Raw genomic sequence first — 6,589 nt, 5'->3', positions numbered from 1 at the left:
ACCACTTTTGTTGCTTTTAGAGTCTCCAGGCACCGGTCATCATTTTAGTCGATCTTGTCCAATTCGACGAAGACTTCGACGTGTGATCTAGCCCATATGCACCACCCACTGAACTTCTTGCCGGATCTTTTCAATGGGACGCTCTTGCTTAGCATTAGGCAAATATTTTTATTTTATAAAATCGCTCTTATTTCTTTAGTATGTCGAAAGCCTCATCTTAAATTATCGTGATACATAATTTCGAAGGTGTGCAAGCAGATCTTTCAGAAGATTTATCTACTCATACCGGAGCTGGATACTGAAGTCACTCGTTTCATTGTTTGAGATGTATGATGAGTGCACCTTCTCCATCGAGTCTTGGTTGTGTGAGAACTTGATTTATTTCTCCTTCCAGGTTTTTCCTATACGCGGTAAAAGGAGCCGTCGTATGAATACCTGTTATTTATGATTCGAAATTCGTTCCCTGTTTAATGCGTATTCGGTGCTTAGAATATAGAAATAAGTAAGGTTTCTGTGTATACAGGGGTGCATTGGAGCCGTCCCCAAAAAACGAAGATTTCAGAAGGTAGGTTTGGTGTTTCCAGAATGGATAAATAATAATAATCTATGCAATAACCGCTCTGCTTATTTCTGCCCCGCGAAAAATTCATGCGTTGTAATGATTTTTAGTTTATTACGTAAGTAGTTAAATGAGTTAATAAGACGTAAAATAAATTCTAAGAAAAAACTGGGAAATTACATATAAACCTGTATTTCTATAAATTCACGGAACTGTATCCCCATTCTATTAACTATAATAAATTATAGCGCTAACTATATTGCTAAAAAAAAATATTGTTTCATTCTTTCTTTGATTTTTTTTATTGCCCTTGTAGGCAGACGAGCGCACGATCCACCTGATGGTGAGTGGTTACCGTCGCCCATGGACTTCAGCAATGCCAGGGGCAGAGCCAAGCCGCTGCCTACTAAAAAATCTTCTTAATCCGACGTTTTGTAAACGAGAATCATGTTCAATGCTTCCATTACATACATACAGGCGTAACCGATAAAACTGTATTAAAAAAGATTCCGAAACTATATAGTAATGGAACAGTTTTACTTCAAAAACGTGATAAGCTAACGTATAAAGTCAGTGCGGTACAAAAAATGTTCCAGAAATTTCGACACCCAAAAAAAGATACTTCGAGTGCAGAAACTCAAAGCTGTCAAACACGCTATCGACACTCGGATCCAATCTCAGAATAGAAACGAACAGTACAAGGAGAACGGTATCTCAGTAAGAATATTTCTACAATTTTGCAAATGATTTCACTGGTGGTAGGACCTCTTGGGAGTCCGCACGGGTAGGTACCACCACTCCGCCTATTTCCGCCGTGAAGCAGTAATGCGTTTCGGTCCGAAGGGTGGGGTAGCCGTTGTAACTATACTGAGATCTTAGAACTTATACATATCTCGAGGTGGGTGGCGCATTTACGTTGTAGATGTCTATGGGCTCCAGTAACCACTTAACACCAGGTGGGCTGTGAGCTCTTCCATCCATCAAAGCAATAAAAAAAAAGATTACCTGTCACTCATCATCTTCTTCGGGGTCGTCGTACTCCCTTACGGGGGCACGGAGCGGGCCTCGGGGTAAACCCCACTGCCCGGGACGAGCCCGGGAAGAACTAGGGAGAGGTACGCTGTTCGCAGCGCGCACGGCTGCACTACATCGACAAAACATATATACTTATACATAATACGATGGGCTGGTCTGCTGACGGCTCGATGCCCGTGGCGAAGTCACCCAGGCGCCGGCCGCTGTCCTCTGCTTCCTAATTGTATTTTTTTTTTTTTTTTTTTTTTTTTTTTTTTTTTTTTTTTTTTTTTTTTTTTTTTTTTTTTTTTTTTTTTTTTTTTTTTTTCCTTATTATCTAACTACAACTAACTACTAACTAAACTAAACTAACTAAACTACTATATACGACAGGGACAACAGTCAGCAACCGTGGGGCCCGCCACCGGCCCCATGCCGCGGCCCCACCTCTACAAACCAGAGGAGGAGCCGCGGCACTAGTTTGGCGCTCACCCGTTCTGGGCTCCCCAAAAGGGGAAGACCATCGCGGGGAGGGACCGATGTTAAACACTCCCCAGACGGGGGAGTGGTCCACCCAACGGGGGTGGGAAATGGGTCCCCATAAGGGGGCACCCCAACGATGTGGGGGGACATGACGAGTGTGGACAGCTCAGTCCCATGGGGGCACTCATTATGAGCACTCCCATATCACTCCGATTAAGCCGACTATCTTACCATAGCCGGGGGTTCCAGTAGCTCCCTTGGTAGCGCCCGACCATCAGGTGGTCTGGCGTGCAAGGGAGCTATATTGTGGAGGTGCTCGTGGGGTCCACCGTCAGCCCGCTCGTAAAGATTACGAGCTAGCCTCCGGATGAACTCCTCGAGCGACTCCACATCTAGATCCCGGGCGATTACGTCATTTCTGACGTAACGCCCTGCTCCGACTATCGTGCGAAGAGCCAGATTTTGCTGGACCTGTAACCTCGCCCGCATACCCTGCGGGATGAGGTGATACCAGGCCTCAGCTGCGTACGTGATACGGGAACGGACATACGTCTTATAAATGCCGAGCTTAGTCCTGACCGGCAACCTGGAGGTCAACACCGGCCGGAGGAGGAATCTCGCACAGCGAGCGGCCGCCAACGCCTTATTGGCGTGGGCGGTCATTCTCAAACTCCGGTCGATATCGACCCCCAAGTACCGGACGCTGGATCTAAACTCGACATTAGCGCCACGGAGACTGAGCTGTCCCGGGACGACTGTTGTGCGGACCGGACCGAAGAGGATAGCCGCAGTCTTCCCCACGTTGACCGCGACCCTCCATCGGTCCAGCCACTGGGGCAGTAAGTCCAAAAGCCTCTGCATCCTCAGAATGGCCGCAGAGGGGACGTTGGATGACGAGAAGTAGGCGCTGTCGTCGGCAAACAGCGCCAACTTCACGTCTACTTCCCACGCTTGGAGGTTACCCTCGAGCGTGGGAATGTCGTTGGTGTAGAGAGCGTAGAGGAATGGAGCCAGGACGCTTCCCTGAGGAACTCCGGCCGTGACTGGGCGCACCGACGACTTGGCGCCCTCGACCGCGACAAAGAAGGATCTTCCCTCCAGGTACGACCCCAGCAGTCGCACGTAGGCGTGCTGGAGGTCCGTGTTCTGCACCAGCTTGTGGATCAGTCCCGCATGCCAGACACGGTCGAAGGCTTTCTCGATATCGAGAAAGACTGCGGCCGTGTACTGGCGCGCGTTGGACCGATCCACCAAGTGATGCATGACGCGGACCAATTGCAGCGTTGTCGAGTGACCGCTGCGAAACCCGAACTGCTCGGGTCTGGGAAGGATGTGCGGCGACACCCTTCTCAGCAGCAGCCTCTCGAACAACTTGCCCACATGCGACAGCAAGGTGATCGGACGGTAACTGGAGGGATTTCTCCTATCCTTGCCGGGTTTGGGCAAGGCGATAACCTTGCCCAATTTCCAAATTCCCGGGAAGTGTCCTGTGGACAGAATGGAATTGAACAGCCGTGTCATATATGACACGACCGTTTCAGGGAAGTGGAAGAATGCGAGGGAGGGAATACCGTCCTCACCCGGCGCCTTGCGCCTCTTCATCCGCTTGATGGAGAGGCGCAATTCACTGGGAGTGATGAAAGCATCATCTCCCAACGGAGGCACCGGGGAGGAGAGTAGGTTCGCTACGCTCTCTTCCACCGATTGGTGGAATGCGGCCTCTGAGGGTGCAGAGTCATTCGGAACGAATTGCCGCTCCAGCATTGCGGCCAGGACATCGGCGCGGGCCTGAGCCGAGAAGCATCGGTTGCCCCTCTCGTCCACGAGTGGACAAGTCGGGGCAGGCCGATTTAAGAGCTGGCGGCAAAGTCGGTGGAGGGACACAGAAGAGGGGTCCTCACGGGCCTCCTCAATCCGTTCCTCCCACGCGTAGCCCCGGAAGGAGCTAATCTTCGCCGCCAACTCCGCTTCCAACTCATTAAGCTCGCGCTTGATCCTGGGACAACGAGTTGTCGCCCAGAGCCTCCTCAGGCCCCTCTTCCGGCGAATGATCGCCTTCAGATGGGCCGGGAGTCTACCTCTGGGCCCGCCGCTGGGCACAAGAGTCGTCGCCTGGTCGATCGCTCCCCTGATGGAGTCGACAAGGCGGACTGCCGCATCGTCGACCCCATCAGGGGTATTGGGGTCCTGAATCACGGGAAGGTCGACTAGTCGTCTCTTAAAGAGCTCCCAGTCGACCTTCGGTCGTAGGGGCGAAGTCGCAACCCGGGTAAGCCCCATTCCCAGTGTCACCAGGATAGGGAGATGGGGAGTACCCAGGTCGTACAGTGCCTCGATCGTTACGGGGCACCGTAGCCCCTTATGAACACACACGTCCAGCACATCGGGCTGGTATCGCGCGGCGGTAGGGACGTGCGTGGGTTCATCAGGGCCGACCACAGAGTAGTCGCCCCTATCGGCATCTTCTAACAGCCGCCTGCCCACTGCTGTGTTAAGTCGGGAGCCCCACGCGACGTGCTTCGCGTTGAGGTCCCCGACCAGCAGAGCTGGGCGGCTGTCGTGATTCAGGGCCCGTCTTATGTCCTCAGGGTGGAATTCAGGCCCCGGGGGTCTATACGCGGCATAAATCCGCATATCCCCCCCCGAGGTGTGTACCCTCACACCGACCGATCGTGTCGATGAGAAGGACAGCAAATCCAACTGATCATGCACCACGTCCCGCCTGACGAGGGCCGCAGTGCCCCTGAACGGCCGCCCGGCAGGGGTAAGCTCGTCACGTCGGTACATGAAATAGTTGGGAATCCTGAACTCAACCTGAGGACTTAACATGGTCTCCCCCAGCAGTAAAACCTCAGGGTTGTACTCCCGGGCGAGGACCAATAGCTCGTTTTTCCGGGATCTTATCCCGTCGGGGTTCCAATAGATGACGCGAAGCTCTTGGCTAGCCATTGAGCCTCGCTATCAGCTGGTAGAACCCCGACAGGATAGCCCCGACAGGGCTAGCGCCCGAGGCGATCTCGCGGATCACTCCGGAGATCACCTCGGCCAAGTTCTCCCAGAGCGCCAGCAGCCATGCAGCAAAGCCGGCAGGCTGGGAGGCCTGTCGACCGCTGCGGCGCTCGCGCTGAGGGCGGGGGGGGAGGGGGGGCTGAGATGTGCCCGAGATGGCTGGTTGGGCCTGAGGCAGTGGGGTCGTTTCCGGTATTGAAGCCGGTTGCGAAGGGTCGATGGGGGGGTTTATATCAACCTCCATTTCTAAATTTGTTGACGGGGGAGCCGATGCAGTACGAGCGTTCGCTACTGCGTCCCGTTGCACTCTCTTTTTTAGTTTTTTTTTTTGTTTTTTAAGCCTGTTTTTTTTTGTTTTAGGACCTGATAATTGGAGGGTTTGTACTCCAGCACGGGCTGGAGCGCTGCGTTGTGAGAGGGGCGGTCTGCTTGCAGCGTTTAGACCACGAGGGGTAGGAATGGGCATACCCCGCCGCGGAGCGTTGGCTTCAGCCATCAGCGTTGCCGCCGATGGATTGGCCTCCACTGACACGGCAGGGGGGATGGATAAGGACGGGGGAGGGGGTTGGGGTTGGGAAGATTTCCCTTTCCCTTTCCCCTTCCCCTTCGGAATGGGAGCTACAGAAGGAGGAGGAGCTGTGTTCCCGGATCGAGGCACCAACGGCGCAGGAGGAGGGACGGTTACTCCCATCATCCTGGCCCTCTTGCGGTAGACCGCGCACCGCCTGTCGACGGCAGCGTGATCTTTCCCGCAATTGGCGCAGGAGAATGGGCCGTCCCTCGGCCTCGGGCAGTCCGCTACGACATGCTCCCCGGCACATCGAACGCAGCGGACCGCTCGGTGACAATTATTGGAGGCGTGCCCGAAGGCCTGGCAGCGATGACACTGCGCAGGCCCGCGGGTTGGTCGCCATCCCTCAATCGTCACCCCCGGCAAGTACAGCAGTTCATTGACTGCGTACAGGCGGGCGAGGTCGTCCTTCGAGAGGTGGTCCAAGGCTACGTGGAACACGCAGCCCGGGCGCCCTCTCTGGGACCTGATGCACCTGGCGTGACGAGCCGGAAACCCCAGCTCCTTCAGGGCATCGGTTACTTCTGCCGCGTCAGTATCGGCAGGGAGGCCCCGGACAGCCACCTTAGTCGGAATCTCCCCTGTCAGGGCATAGCAGTACCATTTTATGGTACCATCCCTGGCAGAGGCCTCCGACAGGTAGGCCTGGACCGCCCTGTATTCCTCTACCGACGTCGGCAGGAATCTAAAGCCGGCGCCGAAGGGTCGCACCGAGGGGGCGCGACCGAGGCGCTCCCTAATGGCCGCCATGTGGCGGGACCAATTAGGAAGGGCCTCCACCATTATTGGCGGGTGTCGGCGCAGCTCCTCTTGGGCACGACCCTTCGGCCTCGGGGGAGGGACATGAGAGGATTGGGATGTCCTCTGGGTGGAAGGAATACTCGGCCTAGCTGCCATGGCAGCATAGGAGGTAGAGGGAATGGGGTTAGGCTTAGGGGCGTGATGTGGTCTGG

The sequence above is a fragment of the Bombyx mori genome, chromosome 14, assembly GCF_030269925.1.
Source record: "Bombyx mori chromosome 14, ASM3026992v2".
Taxonomy (NCBI): Eukaryota; Metazoa; Arthropoda; class Insecta; order Lepidoptera; family Bombycidae; genus Bombyx; species Bombyx mori.
This window is presented reverse-complemented; position numbering follows the sequence as displayed.